We start from the raw sequence: 25,071 nt of genomic DNA, 5'->3' as shown, positions 1-25,071 counted from the left end.
CAAATAAAATCTATGCTGTTTATAGAAAGGCTGACCTACAGAAATGTCACTTGTATTCTCAGTGCTTCTAGTAAACATAAGCTGCTCTCTGAACAATCTTTTTTCATTATATGAATAAATACGTCTCTGCCTTTCATTGTGAAGCAAGGGCAACTTAACTATGTGCAACAATGTCTTTCTTACTAGAAGCAAATGAGAAGAGTAGGAAATGTTTCATTTGCATTGTCTCCTTTTCCTGCAGGCTAATTTTCTTCTCTATGAGTCTAATGTGGGGTAGTGAGCAAGCTCTGAACATACACAAATACACAGTTATAATTCTCTTTCAGATTTCCTGAGCCAGAAGCATTATGGAGAAAGTTGCAGTTCTTACATCTCTCCAGCCCTCTATGAGAGAAAAAATATGAAATTGTATTGTTTAAAAGGTAGTACAAAGGATGAACTTAACAAAACAGAGAAGAGTCTCTCAGGCATCATAGAAAACATGTTGAGCAGAAGTTCTAAACATTCCCAAGGATGTCCATATCTGCTGCTCTTAGATACAAACTAGTATGGACACTGAAATCAGAACTAAATTGATTAAAAGAGAAAAAAAGAACAAAAAAAAAAAAAAAAAGAGTGTCACATTTGCAGAGCCAACATGAAAGTGAGGGATTCAAAAGAAAAAAAAATAACTGCAATGACAGTTTGTGCTTAGGAAAAGCATTATTAATTATAAATCATGTCTCATGACATCCCTAACCAACATAACCTTGTTGGAACAAATCTGAATACTAGATGGATTCCTAAGGTGAACAGAAGCACTTTGGGCTCTATATATCTTCTTCCATTCCTTTACCAAAATACTCCCACTCACACTAGGTAATATCTTATTCAGCGCATAAAATTACCATCTCCAATGGGTCTCCTTCACACTACATGAGACATACTAACAAGGCAGGAAGATTCACACAACAGCCCCTAAAACTCTAAGGAGAGATATCCAACTGATGTAAAATGTCACAGCTCCATTGACTTCAAATAGAGCTATGCCACTATATCCTAGCTGAGGATGTGGTCTGCAAGCCTTTAGCTATCCAGCAGGCTAACTTATCACTCAGACAAAGCATTAATGTCATCTGTTAGGTTTGCTCTGAAGAGTATATGGAAATTGCAGCCTGTAAGCCAGCAGGAAATCCGTGTTTTTACAAGCATGAATTCATAGCAGAACTGCTGAAATGAAGCACTGAGTTCAGAACAGATCCCTCCATCAGAAATGATACCGCTTGGAACATGCTGCAAAACCAGCTCCTCCAGGGCTTCTCTCAGGAGGACAGGCTGAAGGGGTAAGAGGCAGTGTGAGGAATACAGGTGAAAAAAATCCAGTAGTTTCTGAGAGACCTTTTTTCTCAAGAAGTATCAGACATAAAAAGGAAAATAGATTAACTGTCAAAACAGTCTTTTAAACATAAAAGGGTAAGAGATACAGCCCTACGGAAAGGTATTAGGAAAGTATGTGCAGGGGCTACTTGAAGAGCACTTTTAAAGATTAGTTGGCCATAAAAAAATCCCATTCAAAAACAACAGGTTTCTATCTAATATTGTTCTTAATAATGCTTCAAATTATGTAACAGTAATTTCAGGCAATGATTCATGGAAGGAAAAAAGATAATCAAATTTCTCAGTTTATTTTATGTGCTTTGTGGTGAAACTTGCTTGGCTGTTCTCCATGTGTAGTCAGTTTGGCATCAGTCTCATGAAACTGAGGTTATTTAGCTAATAGGAAGCTAAGACATGAAGTCTACAAATGCATGAAGGCGTAGGTACTTTTAGAAAGAATATACAATAACTAAGAGACAATTCTGGGCCATGAAAAAATGACTGTACACTGGCCATTACATTGAGGATCAGAATTATTGATAGGTTTGTAACCATGAAAGGAGAAACATCCTGGAACTGTCTTCCATTTGGATTATCAGGAAGAAAATTTAGCTTGCTTTCCATTTAAAAAAAAAATGCTTCCATTTCAGCTGTTCAGCATTTTTGGAAAAAATGCTGCTTGTTCTTAAATTCATCACTATCTGAAGCTTATTTTATCTGAAAAATAAATTTCTCTAAGGATATTTTAAAATTCCAGGGTAAATACAAAACAATATTAAGCACAAAAAGACAATTGGATTACATACAGGTGTCTATAATATAGACTAACACATGTAGCCTCATCTCAATGCCTCTGACACTTCAGTCACATTTTCTAGAGTCATCAAGTCTCTAGTTAGATATGTCTGCCTTGTAACTTAGGCAGGTTTGTTTCACACTGTGCATTCTTAAGTAAAACTATTACTAATCGAGGCAATTGAGTGTTTTTAATTTCACGTGGAATTTAGTACTTCTCTAAGTATGTTTAGGTTTGCTTGACAACAGATTAGTCAAATATTTACAATTAATACATTTTAAATAATGTGTATGTTCCTAATTTCAGGTAAATTGCTTGCAAATACAATTATTGCTTCAATTAAAGTACAGCAATTGAATAGAAAATGCATGAATGCTGATGGATAACTTGTCATGATCCCTTTGGCCAAAACTATTGTAACTTGCTTTTATTCTCAACCAAAAGTTTGTTTGGGTTCTACCAATGACCAATAGAACATGCCTCTAATGTAATATGGCACAATCAAATATTTCTATGAATTAAAATGCAGGGACTTAGAACACCTCCAGCATCTTAGTACAGTTTAAGGCACAAATTCTGAAAGAACATTTAAAGTGAATTCTCCAGGGATTTGGCATATATCAGAGAAGATACTTGTGACATCATTTCTGGGATTAAAATCTTACAGAAGGCACATGTGCCCACACAGAGATACTTCCTGGCATCTGGTCTAGTCAAGACCAAATAATTCTAATATTGCTAGCTTTTTTTTTCCAGTTACCTCTGATTTTTTACTAATAGATTTTTATTTTCAGAAACATATTACCAAATAAGCTTGAGTTTCACTCCAGACTTGTAACAAAGTTTGCTACACAGTACATTAAATAAGAAAAATGGCAGAAAGTCTCAACTGAAATATAAGTGGAAATGCCAGAAAGGGACAAAGGAAAGAATTCCAGGCAAAATATCCATTGCAATTCAGTGGATATAGTACAGAGAAAATGGTAGCCTTGGTTGTTGGAATCCTACACTGATTATTTTGTTCCCAGACTCCATTTTTGCTTCCATCAGATATCTTTTAAATAATTGAACAAAACAAAAATTTACCCTGGAAGAAAATTCAATGTTCAACTTTTACAGCAGAGGCCTTTCCACAATCACACTTCTGAGATATTTTAATTGTATAGGAACCAAATCAATAACATCAGCCTCAACAGTTTTATTCACTACAAAGAAACAGGATAAGGCCAAGGGGAAGAGGCAGTATTTGTCTTACAAAATAAGCAGGGAATTTTTCAACAAACATTTAACGTAAAGAAGAGGAAAAAAAATCTGGATTTGAGCTTTTAATTTTTCTTTTTTCCCCAGTTGAAAATAACAGAAGAATCACTTCTATGTCTGCAAAGTGTTAGCAATATTTGTCAATAGCAATTCTAAGGCTTGTATGACTGGAAATCTCTTTAGTAACACATTGTTTCCTAATATTTTTACCACCTAGATTAGTACTGATGTATTTCAATTCTAGGCACAGACAGTACAGCTTACAAGCAGATACTGATTAAACTCTATGAAAAGTCACCAATTAGGTAAACAACCACCACCTTAGCCAGTATTTTTAAGGAAGGTTAGGATGACGATGTCCAAGGTAAATGTGCTGGGCAGAATGGGAGTCAAACTTCAGATTTTACTTATTCCTTTCAGCCTGATTGATTCATGTCACCTATTTATTTTCACAGAAAGTAGTAACTGTCTTTTTCAATGGTTAGCTCTCAGGAAAACATAAGATCTCTCAGTATTCTGTACTATAATTATTGTATGTACCTCAGAAATAACAAGTTCGGTATTTTCATTCATGGTAATTTGAAAGAAATACCTAAAGAATAATGTTATATCTTGTGCTTGCATGTCAAAAAATAAAGGTGTATGAACAGTGAAATTCATCCTGGTCCTAGGAGTTTTTTGGTGCAATGTTGTAGTGTAGACTCCTTATTATGAAGTTAAGAGATTATTTGCAAGCCAACTCAAGTCCAGAATGAGGCCTGGATTTCAAATTATAGCACATTTTGGTAGTGTTTTCGTCAGAGAATATCTTAACCTTTATATACAAAATTAAATAGATTCTAGAAAGAACATAGCACAATTATTTTGCCCCTACAGTATATCAGCTTGGAGATTTCTCAAAAATCAATTACTCTTTCCCCCCCCCCCCCCCCCTTATTCTTTAGGCAAAGCAAGAGAATAATCAAATGACATACAAATACAAATGCATAGACTTCTATTCAGTCCAAAGCAAGAACGGGAGACTGAGTGGGTCATAAATAATTTTACCTGTTCCATATTCCATGAAGCTAAATCTGAGTAGCTCAGAATGAGCTGGCTGCAGCTGCCTCTTATGAAACGGCAATATATTTGGTAATTTAGGTCAAAATATCTTCAGGCACAGATTAAATCCAAACACAAGGACATATATCATTTAAGTTTGTCTTTAATCTTCCATATTGCTTCCATGCATATTATTGCAGTGCAAGAATTTGAAGCCTGTCTGTATAATACCTGTGAAAGACCTTGAGAAAGCCAAAATAATGGGAAATTTTATGCCTCAATATTAACTATAAATCAATGCACAGAAGAGAGAGACATTTTCCAGTATTAGGAAGTGGGCGCAAAGGCATGACTTAAGTAGGGACTAAGTGAAGAGGATGAAAGTTATAAGGGTGCTCCATAATCAACACAGCTGTGCAATAATTAGATTTCCATTATAGTGACACTATTTAAACATGTCCTGCATATTGAAGATTGAGCACAGTACATAATTATTGATTAGTTATAAACCATTTGTGGTTTATGTTTATTTCATCTGACAATAATTATCATACATTTGCAATAATTAATTCATCATCTTTTATTACTGGAGCTGAAAAGGTAAGCAGCATGAAACAGCGAAAAGGGCATTGAGAAGAAAAGTAGGAGGCCCTGAAAACCAACAGCACTATTTACAATATAATACTACAATGATGTTCTTTGCTTTTTCATTTTTAGAACATAAATAGGGGCCACTGATTTGCTACTTGAAATTTACTTGAAATCACTAGGAAATTGCTCTCTAAATCATGTTGAAGTGAAATTCATCAAATATGCTGATGAGACCTATCATTCATTGTTAATGTTCTTTTTTTCATGAGGGTCTGTGAAACCATTGGTCATTTTGGAATACGTTAGAAATTGTGCAGAAGACTGGCTGGCTTTGGGAGCAGAAGTCCTTACACTATACACCTCATACAACAGCATATTGAAAAGTTTATAAAATGAAGCAGCATAGTGTTTTACGAACTAATGTTAACTCCCTAAATAAGAAAGCTTGCATTTTTACTGATGGATGGCTTCAATTTGTATTACCATTAGTGTGCAGCACTGATATAAAAACACTGTGCAACACCGTGTGGTGCAAACAGCCCTAAGCCAGAGCACAATGAGAGATGGTAGATAAGCAGACATGCATCAGCATAGCATTGCAGCTGAGCCTTATCAAGAGATGGAATATATTAAATAGCAATACTAAACTGGTTTTATTTGCAAAATCCGAGCTTGTAACAAAGCAGCATTGCTGTACAGAAGAAAGGTACAAACTGGCCTATAGCTACACTGAAGATACATGACGCTTCATTGCAGCTTGTGAATACCTCTAAAAACTATCAAGTCAGCAATAAATAAATTAGAAGGTATGTAAAGGTATTTGAACTTTTCCTCTTTGTATGTATACATAGTATGATGGAAAGCCATATGCAAAGAGCCACCATGCTCTTCGGAGGCCCATATGCCCATTCCTTTGGAGATATGCCCAGATGACAGTGAAATTAAACATTACTCTGTTGAGCTCTCCATGGTGTGGAAAAGCCAAGGGCAGGCAATGATGTGAAAGTTTCTGTTAAATACATGCTGGAGGGATGGTGAGCATGATAAACAGCATGCAGGGTGCAACCCAGAGCTCTTATATGGGTTATCACTGGAGATTTGGCTAGCAAAGCCATACACTTGCTGTTATTAATTATATGCACCACATATATTTAGTCTACATCTTCCTACTCTGTTGGTTGCTGTATGTTTTCAAAATGTGAAAGACTCTGCAGAAGTGTATAGTGCAGTTCCTCTAAATTACATTTCTGTTACTGGCTGATGATTGAAACAAACTTCAAAATTATGTTTATTGCAAAATACATCCATTGTGTATTTTACTAACTAATGTAATGCCTTTTCACAGACTATAGTAGTAAACCTATCGTGTTATGCGAGAGAGGTGCATACTGAACTGGAAGAGTTCACATTACTGAAGTGAGGGAAAGGCAATTTCAGACCACTGATCAATAAGAATTTGTGGTGATGAAAAGAAGTGGTCAAAAAAGTTTCACTCTATCGAACTCATACGGTCCTAGAAAAGATTTTTCTACTTTTATATCACCTTTTTTCTCAGCACATCAGTCAGGCAGACTGTGGTGTTCTTAAGCATCAGAAAGCAAACAAATTACAAGAATTTTGTATAAAACCTTAACACTCTAGAAACAGCAAGCAATTCTTCTCACGCTTAAATTTGATCTTTAGGGAGCAATAGGATAAACTCTCACAGAACAGTCTGATAACAACAAACAGAACCCTTGAATAAATGGAATTTTGAAGATAAGACTCACAGAAAAGCCAGAAATCATGCAGCAAAATGCTACTGAATAAGTATCTAAACGTTTGAGATAGCCTCAGAGAAATATACATCACAACAATTGTCACTTTCCTTTTTTGTTTTGGTTTTTTGTGGCAGTTTCACCCAATTTAAACACATTCTAAAGATTATTTTAAGTCCCAGAGCTTGGTTCAATACTTTTGTATTTAGGATATTCAAAGGCATACTTATGGTACCCCATTTATTGCGACTGATGAGACACTAGTGTTTTCTTAAGCACACACAAACAAGGCAGTGATGAATAGATCACTTATGTAAAACAAGAAATGTGACTTAATCACTTGTTCCAGCCCTCAAGTTGTGAATGATGCTGTACCTCTTTTACATACATTCACCTCCCTTTCTGCCATTTTTCTCTCTATCAATCTATCGCTGACAAAAAGCTTCATCTAATACCTGACAGCCATTCGTGTTCCACTGATTTCTCATTTAAATTCCCAGGCAACTCCTCTTTCTTCATACTTTCACCTCCCTCACCAATGATTTCTCCTACAAACTTGCTGACATTCCTGGTTTATACACTGATCACCTCTGGAGACACAAACAAAGCAGCTGTCCCACATAAATTTCCTAGGTAAACATGAGACTAAGTCCAGGAAGCATTAAACATCATTTTATCCAGGGTGATTTAGGAGCTCACTGGTATCAAAGGCAGTAGCTGACTTATCACCTGGAACTGATTCAGAACAGTCTTTATCTTCACGTGCGCTACAAGGTTAAGGCAATGTGTTATTGTCCCCGTAACTGACAAAAAAGTCCTAAAATGGAAAAGTGCTTCTTCCAATGGTGTTAGAAGTAATGACTTATAAAAAAATCATATTTGCTTTTGAAGTCTACTTAACACAATGAAGAAATTAAGGTGCTGTTGTTTCCAGTGATTGTTTCTTTTCAATGGTACAAAAAGAGAATATGGCTACATTGATTCTTTCATTCATTTATTATTGATTTTCACACTGGGAACTCCTGTAGCAGTATGTGAAATGTCATTCACTAAAAGACATACTCAGAGGTGCTACTTTCTAAGCTCTTTGTGTAAGCATGCAGATTTCATTCTTGGATATTTAATATTCTCTGGAAAAGGCTTGTTTCACCCCATCATAAACAGAATGTGTAAGACAGAATAACCATGTTGTCATCAGAATATTTGCTATATTTGCAGATATTCTTGTTTCATAGTCAGAGTAGATATCCAGCATAATACTAAATATTTCCTTATAAAGTACATTTGTTCCAGGATAAAACCCAACATAATTCAGCAAAATGTCTGAGAGAAGGGGTTTGCAAATTCTTCAAAATTTTCATCAGTCTCCTCAGTGCTGATATTTTCTGTGTATCTTTTCACCACTCTAGAAAGAGGCAGTGAGTCACATACCCTACTACACAAATACCATCACCCTGATGTAGAGGGTTAATGACAATCAAAGCACAGTATAGCACGACTGAAAAATGCATTCATCCTTCCCATTATTATAATCAGCAAGTTGATTATCAATAGCAGAAAGACCACTGGAGAATGCTTACCTGATATTAGCTGGGCAAAGATAAAATCTAGACAACCATTATTTCTCATTTTTCCATCAGACACTCTGACATTCCTAAAATATAATGACATTTATTTTTGCTTCAGAACTCTGCCCTCATGAAAAGGAATTGTGCTATGCTAAACGCACATGTAAACACACACTTGAAAACAACTAGAGGTGTACAACATGACAAAGCAGCACAGTAATGGGAAACACATCATATTGTTGACTTCATTTTTACACCCGAACACAGAAGTCAAAAAGGAATTAATTGATTCATGCATAATCAAACAAGACATTTCTGGCAGTCTTTCCCTAAAATGAAACCTAACTGAGCTGTAATTACAAGCCATTTCAGATCCAACTGAGAGCTAACACGCATCATCTTCTAAATTAACTGTTTGTAATGCTGTTCAGTTCTTTTAAAAGAAACTGGATGTGGCTGTCTGGAATGGCTGAATTATGTCTTCTGTTGACCCTCCTGCAACCCTGACTTCTCTTACCAGATTCCCTGACACAGTTTCACTGAAAGTGCTGTGTACACAAATTCAATAAGTGAAATTTTTAAAAGTGATTGGTTTATTTTATGGTTAACTTATGGAAAATCAAACAAGAAGCTGTTGATACATCATAAATTGGATCACAATTTCTAAGCTATTACTAAATAATAATAGTTAATGAATTGTTTGACGGTTAAATGTCAAGAGTAAAAGGCCAGTGAGTTTAATGCTATGATAGATTGCTGTTAACTATATCAGCAAATAATTTTGCTGTTAGAACTTATCATTACCAAGTAAACAATAACCAGTTTTCAAAAGAAAAATACTACAGCTGACCTATTTGTGGCAGGATGAGAGCCAGGGATTGTATCTAATCTTACAAATAAAAATAACTGTGGTACAACACATGTACATTTAGCTGTTCTGCAATAGACAGTTTCTCTCTACATCTACCAAATCAATGAAAAGATGGTTATTCTAGCTTAAAAAAAACCATAACCTTAAAGTATCTTTTTGTCTTCCCTCTGTTGCTTGATATTATGCAATGTATCATTGTTTTTATATGCTACAACTAACCTGGTATAAACTAAGCTCTTCTGGAGAAAATTCTCTAGAAGAAGTTCAGACACAAGGAATCTGCACCAGAAGTTTGTATGGAGTACATTTACCACCACTATAATTTGATACAGTATTTAAATACACCAGAATTCTATGAACCCTGGGCTCTGTCACTACTTCTGTGTACCTTCACGCCAAACAAAATAATTGCATGTTAATGTGCACTGCAAAGATAACCAAGGCAATTCTGACTTAAATTGTTTCTTCTACTGTGTGAAGATCAAAATCAGTATTAGAAAGAATAAAACTTTTAAACTTGTTCAAAATGCTTGTATAACAAAAGCTAAAGTTATTGAGTTTATAGAAACACATGAATAGTTCATACAAAGTATTGACAAAGCCCTTACTAGATTACTGAGAGTGGCTCACTGGTTCCAACCTCTTTTCACATATGTAGCTGATAGGAAATGATATCATATCACACACAGCATAAGGATGAAGCCAGCTCTAACATTGCCTTTCAACTGCTTTCCTTATAACAGTCAACTGCTTTTGTCCCTCTTTTCCCCAGGTAACTATGTGCAGAATCTCTTATGTGTATATCCTTAGAACTTGTCTGTAAATTGAAGCAATTCAGTAGGATATTGGGGAAAATTATTCATTCACCATCTCCTCACCTAGGGTTATCCAGTAATTACTTTCCCTAGGGATTAAACACAGAAGTGCTTCAGAGCCAACTAGTCACACCTTTGCCCTGAGACACAGGGAAGTGCTGTCCAGCAACAACCCAGTCTGCCCTTTTGCTTCAATAAGGCGAGTATGGATTTATTTTAATGCAGCTGCAACCAGTCAGGCCCTGAGGTCCATTAGTGATTAAAAAACAATCATGCAGTGTGCACCCAGCGTAAAATTCTTTGAAAAGTGAGAAGAATGTTGGTATTTTACTACAGTTGCAAAGTCAAGCCTACTATAAATACCTTTGTCAAATAAACTGTTATTGGAAAAATACTATATTCAAAGATGAATTGAATATCTGTTATCCTGCTTGTAAGCCTGAATTTTTAAAATGTAATTTCATGAAACTCAAAACATTTTACAAAGTGAGGCTTTATGGAATTCAATTTGACTTACACTTGACTTTGATCAGTCAGCACACTTATGGTGATTGCCTCCATTGTCATGCTACCTTCCTATTTGACAGTCTTCTGGACTAAATGTAGTCTAAAACATTCAATCTCCAACACTAGCTTGCTAATACAGAATTAAACAGAAAAGTAATGTTTAATTGCACATAAATTGGATCATTCTGCACTCCATAAGGGATTATGAAATAATCACTTCTCTTCCTTGTCCTCAGGGGGTGAAAAGGAAAATGCACAAAGTTTGCAAATTCCATTTGCCAGACATAAAGAATATTCTAACAGATGTGGAGCACTCGGGTTTGCAGTAACTGCAGTATGTACAGAGTGGATTGCAGTATCTGGCTTTACTGACCAAAGAGAACTACCAGCAGCTTTGCAACTGCCCTTCCTGGTCCAGTTCTGTAGTGAAAAGTCCACAGATATATTGTAGTGGAAAATACAGCTACGCACTAATGCATGTGTGTATTTCATGGAACGAGCAATGAAGACTAGAAGCTGAGCTAACAGTTAAAATTATAAAAAGCAGTTCTCCAGTTGTCCAAATGAAGCTCTGGAAAATGCTAAATAAATGTCCAGTTTAGCAGACTCTAGTGATTAGAAACAGGAGGCTTCGGCTTCCTTTAAGATACTCAGTTTCAGCCATGTTAAATATAGGGTTCCAAAAAGGATGTTTTGGTTTTTTTTTAATTCTCATAAAATAGGTTTTTTTATAAGGTGATTTTATAAAAATACAAATTGTATAGTAATATCATCAGATCACGTATTTCTGATTAATAGTTTAAAGAATTTAGCTTATCTAGACATAAATAAAAAGTGAGTCTTAAATATTTTTACTGTGACAGGATGAAGGAGCTTTTTATCTTTTTTGAAATGTATTACTCGAAAAGTAATCAAGTATTCCTTTAAGTAAAGAGTCAAATAAAGTTTTTTAAAGTTAAAACCAATCTTTTTATTTACTACTTCTTTTGTAGCATCTAGCAGGTTTTACTCTGAGATTTATCTGGTCATTGAAGAATAATGGATGAAAGCCTGCTTTACACAAATTTTATCAACTGAAAAACATTCCTAATTCACATAATACATTGCACACTATTTGCAAGTGCAACTATTGACTGTGCCATTGCAAGTTTATTATCTTATTAAAGTTAATGCTGTAATTGCTTCTGGGCCATTGCTTTTTAAAAACTAATATAGGGCAATGGTGTAATGAACTGTGTGCAATCCAAAGAAGCCCAAGTGAATCCTTAGAGCTTCAGGATTAGTGGCATATGTTTGTAAAAAACGACTTGGAAGTTTAGATTTGAGTAATCTGATACATATGGGAGCAAAAATATTTATATGCAGTAAGACAGCAGAGAAAGAGGATGGATTTTTCTCATAGGTAGCTTGTAGGTAAGGTAAAATCAAGAGTAAATACAGCTTATTTTGAGATTATTTTGAAGATGTTACCATCCAAAAAACAGAAAAATGTTAAAAAAGAATAAAACTCCATTTCACCAGCTGCCTTTGCCACAGCTTCATTTGGACCCAATACTTCCAGAGTTGAAACTAGAAGAGGAGACATTCTCAATATGCCTGCAAGTGTAGAACCTCATTCCAGCTTGTCACAACAGAAAGAAAGGCAGCATTATTCCCAAGAATGGTTGAGAAAGGACAGTGTTCCCACGTTTATCTTCACATAAAGATTTCACTCAGTACTCTCAGTTGTAGCACTACTCAAAATTGAACAGTGAAAAAAATCCGGTGAAAATTTATCAAGTCAGGTCTAATACATAAATATGTCAACAAAAACTAAACAGCATCAGCAAGGATTTTGTCTCCCTTTAAGAATTTACCAGTTACTCAAGTGATTGTGTAAGGTGTTCAGACTAACTTCTGGTCACACAAGTAGATTGTTATACCAAAATTGCTCTTTTCACCCAGGCAGTTGATGGGAAACATGACAATGCAGCACACATAGCATAAGGATGAGACCAGCTCCAACATTGCCTTTCAACTGCCATCCTCACAACAGTCATCTCCACTTTTCCTCAGGAAAAAACAAAAGCTTTGCAAATGTTACTGGATTTTTTTGCCTGTAGGAAAACATAAAGATAGGCAGGGAAATGCTTTTTCCAGAAAAAAAAGGGTGGCAGTCAAATATCCTTTTGCAGGTCAGATGGGTAACTTAAGTAAAAAGTACAAACTATCAAGGTTTTTACCTTCTTCTAATTCATTCAGGTTACCATTTTTTGACCTCACTGCTCAGACACAGCAGAACATTTTATTCCACAGAGAAGCAGCGTAGATTTCCTTCCCTCTGTCGCTGGTTATTCAAGTGACCAGACTTCCAAGCACCTGAGAAGGTGAATACTTCTTATCAGCTACTATTTAGATAACCTCCAAAATCTCATTTCATGACGGATTACATATTTAAAACAATGGGATTACTAAAATGAATACACACTTGGCAGCTGAATAAAGTATCCAGAATCTGGGCTAAATTTTATAACAATAAATTTTATAATTTTATATCACTTTAAAAGTTTACCTTCCAGATTTACATGTTTGGGAAATTTAAATTTACCTTAGCTTAATTTTTTTTTTTTAAGTGTTATTGTGAGTATTTTTACCACAATGCAAGAATTTAATGTCTTCCTTTACCCCTCTAGGGTGAAGCATGAATTTGCCAGGGGTACAGAACAAGTAAGTGAAGATGCATTAGCTCTTGTATGACGCTAAAACAGTAGCACAGCTCCCTTTTGCACATCCCTGACACCAAGAATTACTCTCGTTTTAACATCACTGACAATAGTTAGGTCTCTACTGCGGGAGTAACAGTTTAAATAAACACTGCACAGAAGAGATTTTAATTCAGAGTCAAGATACTCCACTTATAGAGAGAGGGTTGGCACCAATAATTTAAACAAGCATGTACAGAGTTGTAATAAGTGCAAGTGTAGCATAACATACGAGCTTACTGCAGGACATCCTTGTGACTTTGTCCTTTCATTTTAAGAGCATATTCCCGAGTGGATTGCTTCTTGGAGACTCTAACAAGGAGGTCAACCAAGCCCACTTACTATTCTAAAACATGTCCTTACAAATATATTTCCACTGTCAGGTTCAGCCTTGCTGAATCCTGTGCTTGAATCAAATTAAATCATTTCAAACAGAAGAAGCCATTATCAGGAATATTTCATTTTTCTGCTCAGTCTAGTCCTACATTAGAGCAGACAGGCATTCAGTGAGTGTTTAATCAAGGAATGTTTATTAATCTACAAGTTTGTGCAGTTTCCAGGGAAAATATAAGAATAGAAACATACTCTACCTGTCAGTCAAGACAATTATTTTAATGATGCCACTCTTAGTTTAAAAAAGTTAGAAGCAGCTGAGTTCAAGTATGTACACTCTATGTCTCTTCACTATACTTCCATACCATATTAATCTTTTGCATCACACTCTGTCTAAACTTTCATACTGAAATTGCAATTTTTATTGTCCTACATCTACAATGCCTTCAGTAATTTTGTCCATAGACTTCAGCAGACTGATTATTCTTGTAAACAAAGAAAGGTTGGAGTAGTTCCTTTTTTCTTATTTTTTTCTAAGAATTTCTTAACAATAAGTGAACTCAGAGTTGGAATTTCATGGGTCTTATGTAACAGTATCAAAGAATAAGAATAGCTGAGCTCTGCATTTTGTTTTTTAACTTTGAAGGGAGACAAGAGAAGATTTGTCACTAGAACAAAACAAGCACAAGGTAAAGGCTGGACTGAGGGGGAAAATTAAGAGAAGCTCTGGTGCAGAAAACCAGGATACAATAGCAGATAAAGTAATTTATATGAATTAGCTTGCTTCCTTTTTTCTTCTTCCACCATAAAAAGAATCAAGAAAATAGTCATAACTGAGCCATAATTTGTTCTGTGGTTCACACCTGAGTTATTGCGATTATCTGCCGTCACACCTTCCCACCAGGCAGATTGCAAGGCTACAGATTAAGCCCCAGGATGAGATGTTCTGCACCTCTCAGTGGATACAAATTCACTGTACCTGAATACTCCATATGGCCAGCAATGTGGAAGAACAACCACCAAGTCACAGGAGTTTGGGAAAAAAAAAAAAAAACAAAACACCAAACCACTTTTGAGATAATTAGGCAGGGAGAAGCTCACATTGTATGCTTAACACTAAATGACATTTACTGTATGCCAAAATTAACCTCTGAAGACAATAGTGATGGTCAGCTATTTACCAATAAAAGAATTTTTCACAGAAGAATGCATTTAATTGAAGTTTTGATGACATATTTATTGAACATTGTTCCTTGGATCCAGAATGGAATGTCTGGTCAAACAATAAATGCAAAACAGAAAGATCAGTTTTAAAGGGGATCTTAACAGATTGAGAAGGTCTAACATTAGGATCACATTCATTCCCGTTGAACCTCAGAATATGAACTCTAGTTTCCTATAGCAGATCAGGGCAGCAGACTAGAGAGAGCAATCCTCTGTAGCACAACGTTCATCCAGCTACAAAATTGCTCTGGCAGGATCAAAGCTACCTACCTCACAGAAAAGGTAACCTCCTGGTCCCAAACATTCCTGTCTCAGGGAGGTAGGGGAAGGAGAGAAGCAGGGGTGTGTGGAAAATTTGGAACAGAGTTAGATTCACACCTGTACAGAGCAGGAAAAGTTTAAATCTCAAAAAAATTCACAGAACAGGAAAATCATTCATCTCTAACCTCAGCAAGAGTTATTTTTATTTTATCACAAATGTTTATATACAACAAATGTAAGGATAAACTCCAGTTTTAGTATAGGTAAAAAACTGTGCATAAGGCCTAAAGTCCAATTTACAGGGGATTTTTTTTATATTGGATTAAAATAATTAAATTATCATCTAGAATATCAATTAATGGTCAACCCAATATTCTGATAAAAACCCAAAACTTGCATTAATCAAAACTACACTGAATTAGTTGTAAAATATTCTAAAAGAACATGAAGTTAAACTCGAATGAAGAAAAACAGTATAATATAATTTACAATGAGTAAATTTCTTGTTCACCCTCATATTGGCATATCTAAATATCACTCAAGACATGACTTTGAAAGCATCCATATATTCATGGTGTAGTAGTGTCATATAAAAAAACAGAAGTATTGTAGGAGTACTATTATAGAAATCTCTTTGAATACTTCATTTCCTTACGTTATCTGAGCCTCAATACATCAAATATAGATGGGAAAAATAGCCTAATGAAGGACAAATAGAAGAAGTCATAATGCCAGCTGGCATGAAGAGGTTGCAGACTTCAGTTTCATTCCAGAAAACTGAGAAGAAATAACAGGAGGATACATCTTAATATTTATACATTCTCATAAATCCATGTACTTCTACTCAAGTTCACAACTGCTGAACTTTTGCACAATTCAACACAATGAATAAAAAAGTCTGAAGTTATTCATTGCTCTATCAAAGATGACAAAATCACTTTTCATTCAGTATTTCACTCCATAGTGAAAAACTAAAGACTCTTGAGACTTTTGGCCTGTGCAACCCTACAAGAGTTAAAACCAAGAAAGGACAAGGTCTAAATAAATCATAAAATCCGCTTTCTTTTTACAATGAGATCTGCTCTAAAGAACTGAGATTGGAAATAACTACTAAAATAAATATTCTTACTTTTTCATCAGTTAAAGTACATTAGAGTGCAGTTTAAAATGATTTGCACTTCTTCGCAAAATGAAATGTTCACCAGCTACTTGCCCTTCTCTTGCTGGAAAATCCGTTCTTCTGCTCTTCGCACGTAGAGACATCATTAATATCCCCTAATGTCTTGTCAGGTATTCAGCATGTTCAGGCAGGTTCTGAAAACTGAACTGTCAAGTTCTCTAGGTTTCAGCCAACTGACTAAAATCAAAGATCAAACACAACAGAAGGAATCAAAGTTCCTTCAGCAGCAAAATTTCCAAATCCTCGTTTCCCATGTTTTTCCTCTTTGCAGGTTCTCTGCTATCTAACCATATGCTTGAGCTCTTGCTTCTCTTTCCTTCCTGAGAAAATCAAGGTAAAAATCCAAACCTCATTGACAACAGAAATAGAGATTTGCAATGGATCTTGAGATTATCCAGTAGGGTATCTGCAGCTGGTACACATCTCATGTCCTTTCCCTGGACTGTGCTCAGAAGGAAATTTCCAGATTCAGTAGCTTCATCTAGAGCCCAACCATTTTACATTAGATCTCATATTGTAATTGCTCCTTCAGAGAAAAGGTCTGAATTCTATTCCAGACCTCTACTGTGCCTCAGCACTGATGTGGAGTGTCTTCACCATGACTAGAGAGATACAGCTTGCAAGAAGATGAGCAAAGCATGTATGAGGAGAAGGTACTAAGGAGCTAAAAAGGAACTAGGGATCAATGAAAAAGGGTCAAAAAAATAATCAAAAGACCCCCCACAAAACCAATACCAAGAGATCTGAACCAGAATAATTCCAAAATATGCAAATCTGCTCTCTCCTTTATGGACTTTCACGTTTCTGCTTCCAAATCACAGTAACTCCAGGTCCGTATTTAAAAGCTAACTGCTATCCAGAAGTTCTTTTTTTTTTCCTCCCTAGAATGTTAAACTGTTGTTTAACTGGGCACTCAAATACCCTTTTTGTTTTCTTCTTCATTAAAAAGTAGTTTTAGGGTTTCTGGTAAACACAAGAAAGGATGTCTAGCAGAGTACTGGCATCAATATATTTCTTAAACGTTGTTTTCTCATAAAAGCATTTTCATTTGCAGCACTTTCTTTCCAGTACAGATAAGCTGCTTCTAAGCCATAGCAACTGAATTGGGATTTACACATTTCACTCTATAATTTTAACTATCCAAGCTTGACTACTTGCTGCTCAGAGTCAACACACACTAAATAGGATTATTTAAAAAAAATAAAGTATACAGGATAATTGCTGGAGTTTACACAAGGCATTCTTTTCTTTATTGAAACTGTAAGCAAGGTAAATAGTGCTATACTTTCCAATGCTAAGATTACAATCCATTTGCAGTTAACCACTACAAGGAAAATATACTCTAAAGACTTTTGACTAGCCTAGAAATGTAGCACTGTTACATTAAACCCACCAGTGTGTCCATCACAGTGGTTCAATAACTAAGCCACTAGCTGTGGAATTTGATTCTAGGCCAAGCCAGCTTCTGTCTAAAGGTAGTGTAAAGTTTCTTACTGTTACAGTTATGGAAGGAAAACTTGAATCTATAGCTCAGATGACAACCCAATATAATAGCAGATTAAACTATGAGAGTTTGGGTTCATTTTATTTCATTATGCCTGAGCACTTGGATTGGCCATGATGTACCCAAGAGGTTTAAGGTTCAAGAATGATGAAAGATCAATGCTGAAATTACAGAAGCTAGGTTCAAAATATGTCTGGATCAACAAAATGAGATTCATTGGTAAGGACACATGCACAAAATAGCAATCTAGACAGGAAAAATAAAGCTCCAAAAAGATGACAGGCAATTTTAAACTCAAGATAGAGTACAAAACAAAAACATTAAAGTACTGCTTTTCTCTACATTTTCCCACTGTGAATGAATGCACTCTGAACTTAAATATATTCTGTGTACCTCATTAGTACAAAGAGATTAGTAAATCTAAGACAGAGAAGAACAGCAAAGTTTAGATATGTAACTTAGAATTAATAATAAAGGATAAGAAAGAAGCAATATACACACAGTGATTGCTTGGCAATGTACTCAGAAAGGGAATAGGAGAGGGGAAGAAGATTGTTTACAAATATTTTAAAGTAGCAGGAGAGAAGGATAATTAGAAGTAAGAGAACAAAGGAAATTCAGTTGTGATGGATATCATGAAACACAGTTGAACAGGGATTCTCTTTAGCTCTTGGAGATTTTTTATTTAATTGGGTTTTGTCCACTTTTTCTTACTCTTACAATGAGGTGAATTTTACCATAATTTCCAGGCAAGAAGAAAAAGTATAGATTCTGGAAAGGGGAGGGGGAGAAAAAGCACCTTAGCTAACCTTGCAAGTGAGCTAATTAGTGGATGTCCTTCACTTCAGAGTAAATCTGCCAACAATATTAACTTACAATGCAAACATACTTCAAGCAGGCTGAAGAGTTAAAAGTAAGCAGCTATGAAAATATTGAGGGCGACTGCCTCTCTCATCTCTGAAGAATCAGTCAAGTTCAAAAGATGCTAACATTTTTACTTTTAATTAGTTGCCATTTTGATGTCAGCCTCTAGATAGCATGAAAGAGAACAGAGCCTTGATGGGTGGATGTGACAAAATCCAAGATATCGCCTTTCTTTCCAGATTTTCTAATAACCTTTGTTACTTTCAGAACAGTGCTGAGATTCAAGAAAGTTACAAGCTCAAAAAATCCCCAACCTCCTTCAGTACACGTCTTTTTTCTTCTTTACAGCTGCAGTGAGGTTGTTCGCTAAATAGCAATTCAGGCTCTAGGGAATAAGCACCACACTAAGCGTCGCTTGGAAAGGAACACAAACTCCCTAAGGTGTGCCCCATAGGCTCAGATAAGAAACACAAGACTGCAAGCTGCCAGTGTTCTGTTGGTTTTTTCCCAGGAAATGAAGTAAGTCAAGGAGAAATAACATCTGTCTGAGGCAAGAACACACACACATTTAAGTGCTTTTTGAGGGTGGAGAATGAAAGAAAGGGGTTCTTTCCTTTTGACTTATTTAAGCTCTCTGTGGGTTTGTATACTGTTCAAGCTTTTAAAAGAGAGTCTGAGAAAAACAGCAATCAATAGTGTCAGCTAAAGGTGACAAACAGAGCAGAGGGTGGCTACTGGAGGGACACACTGTGAAGACAGTGGCTGGGCAGTGATCAATTGCATTAGGAGATGAAGAAAGACAGAGGGAGCAAAAAGAGGAATCGATCCGGTCTACTACATCTGCAGATATAGGCATCTAGAGCAGATAGCATGTGACAGACAAGGGTTAGTCTGTCAATAATTCATACTGCTTCACTGCATAACTTTTAGCAAGAGTCTGCCTTGAAAGCAACAGTATTGACATATGTTGTATGGTTGAGTTTTACTACAGCCTGGCATCTCCAGTCAAGAGCAATTCAAAACGCAATACTCAGGATCCGGTCACCTTAGTGAGTCTTTCTGCCCAGTGAGTCTTAGGACCAACTAAAAAGCCATTTCAAATACTGATTTGGACAAAAAAAACCCCAAAAACAACAGAGAAGCACTTCCAAAACTAGACAGACAGGGGAAATAAAAAAAACAATCTTTCTCTTTTAAATGGGTCATTCAATCCAGCTCTATGCTGTTGAAAATGCCATTGTTCCATTTGGCCAGTATGCCTGATGTGGTATGTTAATGAAATGACCATGATGTGATATACTAATGAATTCAGCTGATTCTAAAGGCCTGGAAATTGGAATGGGAAGAATTATCTAAAACATCTAAAAGCAGAGGCTGCAACTGCAAGATGATTCCTGGGCCAAGGGAAAGAAAGATGCTACCCACAGCTTGGATTATACACAGTAGCTTAAAGGAACAGCCTGTATTACTGACTTGTCACTAGTGGTCTAGTACTTAAAAGTGGCTATTTCTCCATAACCTAGATATTCAACTATACCAACTGTAAATTAATATGAAAAATAGAACTTTAATACTCTCAGAAGAGCACAGGAATAAGTCATCCATAGGTGAGTAATAAGCATCATAACAAAAAGTTGATTTCATTTGTAAAAAGGCAATTGAGCTAACTTTTTAATAAACCCTTTACTGTATTTTCTCAAGTTCCTGGATTTATTTACTAACTTCAATATAACCATTCTTGGGAGAAAAGATTGGTCCTTTGGTCAAATGATGTCATAATTGTCAATCTTTTACTAATTTATTTCAAATCTTTGAAGTAACATTCAGTTGGTACTTTATTTATTGTCGTAGTCAAGTAGCCAATGTTATTCAAGGTCAAGCCTTTTATTAATTGCATCTTCACTGCTGAAGATGGAGAAAAACAACTAGTGGTATCTATTATAACAAAATCCATACAGATCACTACAAAGTCTTAGTGAAAACTACCTTTACTTTTTTCCATAATTTAAATCTTGGGCATTTATGAAATCACTCCTAAAGATTCTGAATTATCCTTCCACATAAATACTGACATATTTAAAGGTAAGAGTTTGGGTCAAGGAGGCATACACATTTTAGCCCTGGTGACATCCATTCCTGAGTGTATTTTAAATAACATCAGTCATTTCTGCAAGAAGCTGTCATCGTGGTGTGAATTGTCTTTCAAACCATAAGACTTTTCTTCCTGGCTGCTGACAAAGGCTCTGGTAAATTTTGTGACCCTCAACTGAGAACACTACATTAGATGCATCTAAATTTGGTTTCTCTAAGAAACTGTTTCAAACTGCTGTATTGAAGAGTTTCTAAATCATTTGTCCACTGCTTCTTTTAAGTCTGATGTATGGTGATTAATTTCGGACATGGTTAGTAATTTAGAACACGTTTTAGTTCTCTGCATATGCTAAGTCCATGTTACACCACCTCTCTCAGGTGAGCATGCTAGACACAAGTCATTAATTTGGTGGAGGAAAGTTCAGACTACACTGAGCCACAGGTCTCTCAGGCCACTTGGCTGCTATAGTGAAGTCTCTAGAAGAAAGAAATTATTCCGCATTCAGCAGAGCCCTAAATGTTTCAGAAATCTGTTTTCCAAAGCCATTGCTGGTATCCTGACACTAATACTTAGGCTTTATACAATGCCTACAGATAAGTATATTTCCAGTCTCATTACAGTGCTATCAACAGAAGCCAAGCATTTAAAATGTTTTATGCATTGGCTGAACCATATTTTAGTTTAGAAAAAACAGGTAAGATTTGTTTCATTACAAATAGGCTAGACATTAAAGTAAACAGATCAACATTATTCTATGCTGTAAGATCAAAGCAAGTATCGATTGCAACATTCCACTGCTGCTTACCAATATTTCATGAAATTAAACAGGTTGATTTTCTCACTTTTATTTTTTGCAATTATCCATCCTTTCATTAGCCCCAAATGTAAAAGCATCATGTTTAAGCCATGATGCCTGTCAAAACAAGAGATAGAAATAACAGTCCCTTGCCCTCAGATGAGCACAGCAGGTTTTCATCTCCTCAAAAATAAAGGCAGATGCAATAAAGACTGCTTGTGGTGTTCATGTGGTATGGTACATAAATCTTAAAATGTTCCATGTCATAGCCAATCTATAATGAGTTAAACCTGCTTCATTAAGTTTCAGATGCTCAGTTACTCTGATCATTTCTGGGTGTTCATTTGCAGTTTTCATATCTCCCCTCTCCAAATCAGACCTGTCATAGAATGGTTTCAGCTGGAAGAGACCTTTAAGATCATCAAATCCAGCCTTTGTCCCAGCCCTATCAACCACTAGACCATTTCCCTAAGTGCAACATTCACCCGCCTCTTAAACCCCTCCAGGGACAGTGACTCTAGCACAACCTGAACCTGAACCCTGGTGCAACTTGAGGCCATTTCTTCTTGTTTTATTACTTGTTACTAGGGTGAACAGACCAACCCACAACTTTCTACAACTTCCTTTCAGGTAGTTGTAGAGTGCGATAAGGTCTCCTCTGAGCCTTCTTTTCTCCAGGCTAAACAGCCTCAGATCCCTCAGCCATATGAGACATACTCCAAATCCGTTACTAGCTTGGTAAAATCCAAAGTGTCACTTTTTTACCATTCAGAAATTGAGATTCATGTCCAAAATTACTAGGCATTAAAAAAAAAAAAAAAGAAAAAAGAGTAGAGATGCTCAGTGCTCATTTCACAGGACCAAAGTGAGTGGGAATGGCACGACTTACATAAAGGCTGTATAAGAACTGAGCTGCATAAACTTCTGATATCCTCATAAGAATTCAATAATTAGCTATTCTTCATTTATCACTTGCAGTATTGTCTCTCCAGATTTGTTTCTTTTTTTTTGAAAAATATACTTTTGTGGCCAGATTTTTTTTTTAAATCTCTCTTACAGAAATCTTCTCTGAACAGAACAAGTTTTTCCCCAAGTAATTCAGTGTCTGTGCCTGCAAAAAAGGGGGAAAAAAATGGACAGGAATCTTACAAGTTGAAATAATTACCCTGGAACACAAAAATTAGCCTGTCATGTACAGAACAAAATTGTGTAAAATGCATTTCTGCAAGTTGCACTCTGATAAGACAGGCTTTTAAAGGACAGAATTTGTTCTAATGATTCACCTGAAAAGTATTTTTAATTCAAAATTAGAACTTTTATAGAGAAGTAATGGAGTATTTCTTTTTGATAAGCCACTTCACAGAACAGGGATCAGAATGCAAATTACTGTTATTTGCTCTAAGCGATTTTCCATTAGAATGGCATTAATATGAAACATTTTCTTTTTCCATTTCATCAAGACATTTCACAGTATTTCTGCTACCTTTAAGACATGGTGTATTAATTTAACAAAATTATATATAATCTTGGGTGTATTATGTATGCTTCATTTACTTGTTGTAACATTCATTATCTTATTTTTCATGTTTGAACCTGTCATTTGATACACAGCTACATCTCCTTTCAGAAGATCAGGTTTCAGATCAGAGAAGCAAAGTATAATTACAATAGTAATTTGTGAAAAATTGAGGGTTTTATTAAATAAAAGGATGACATAAGCCCTTGTGTTTAATAGTCCAAAATCTTGTAGGTAAAAGCTTTCTCTCTTCTTTTTTGTAATCTAACTGATAAATGTTTGGGGCTTATTATTCTAGTGCAAACAAAGGGTACTGGCACAAAGATGCTCTAGTATGAGTGGTCTTTCTCTCCAAGGATATACATAGAAATTATTGAAGATGTAAAAGCAAGAACTAACAAACTTACCCATGGCTTTTTCCACAATGACTATTCAAAGATAATTACACAAACTGTCTGTGAACAGTGGGACATCACTCGACAACGGGTAATCTCAAAGAACATGTATGATCAGCAGAGCACATACCGCATCACCCTTTCCTAATGCCTGAAAATTGAGGTTTACCAGCTGTAGTTTTAGCTGCAGCACTTGTGAAAATTACTTCAATTCCCATCCCACAAAGTATATTCTTTCCTATTTCTTACTTGAACAACAATTTCTGTGGTTGTGCAATGAAAATAGATTTGTAATAGATCTAGGTTAACCTTTTTCTCTGGCTTGCTTTCTGTTAACCTCAATTTTTTCCCATATGTGTTTTCAAATACAGCTGCACAAACTACACTATGTGTACATACTAAACGTGTGCAAGCTGTACTAGCACAGCTCAGAAGGTCAAAACATGCATGCACATACAAATTCTACTTAAGCTGATTCTCCTATAAAAAGGTATGCTCATTAAATAATGTAACCATGAGAAATGGTTCACATTAAGGATTCCTTTACAGTCTTCATATTCCAGGCCACTAGAAAGGTCATTGAGTAACCTGTGTCAGTGAAGCTTTGAACCCTTTGCTTTCTTCACACCAAAGCATCAGAAAAGCTTGTTTTCCTTACTCCTCTAATCTCTAATACTTTCCAAGAATGGGGACCCACCTACAGCCTATAGCAAAGAAAAACTCAATAAACAAACAAAACCATAAAAAAACACCACCCAAAACTCACTGGGTGCCACCTCAAAGATTACATAAGCTTTTTGTCTTCCACAACAGCATACACAACGTGTCCTACATAGGCATAAAAGCTAGGGGAAATATACAAAATATAGAAAGATATATATATATTTCCCCTATATATAGAAATATAGGGGGAAAATATAGAATCAATTACCTGTCTTGTTATTTATGAAAATACGAAAAAGAGGGAAGTTATTTTTCATTTTTCACCGTGCCAAGTGCAATCACTTCCACAGTAATGCGCAGAAGTCTGCACTTGTAAACAGAGCACTTCGCACTTCTGGATTCAATTACTAAAAGGAAGCTTTTCATTTTGTGATGTTATAATTTTTGTTGCCTAGCCTCAACCCTCTGGCTTTGTGGAGAAAACTAAGAACAGCCCAGTGGAAATTTCAAGCACACACTGTGAATCACAGTCCTACAGGTCTAATATAGGTCCCAGCAAAGTCTACAAATAAAGATTTTATAACACAGTACTCTTCAAAAAAAACGCACACACTGGAAAAAGGGAAGAGATATCCAGCAACACATCTGTGGTAATTACCTGCCACAAAAAGTTGTGACAACTATTGGTGAATACAGAGAAAAGACAGCAACAGCAAATGTTCTATTGGAAGAGGTGGACAAGCAACAGCACTATAGCATGGAGATAATGTCAAATGAAGGAAGAGACTAGTGGAAACTTGTGTTCTCTATAAAAAAATGTAGAAAAATTAAGACAGCAAGTGGAATGAAGAAAAAGGAGTAGAACAAATATTCAGGATGATGAGTAAAGAGCATGTTATTAATAATTGAAGTGGAAATCCCTGCATTAGTGGCCATCACA

The sequence above is a fragment of the Colius striatus genome, chromosome 10, assembly GCF_028858725.1.
Source record: "Colius striatus isolate bColStr4 chromosome 10, bColStr4.1.hap1, whole genome shotgun sequence".
In the NCBI taxonomy this organism is placed as follows: Eukaryota; Metazoa; Chordata; class Aves; order Coliiformes; family Coliidae; genus Colius; species Colius striatus.
This window is presented reverse-complemented; position numbering follows the sequence as displayed.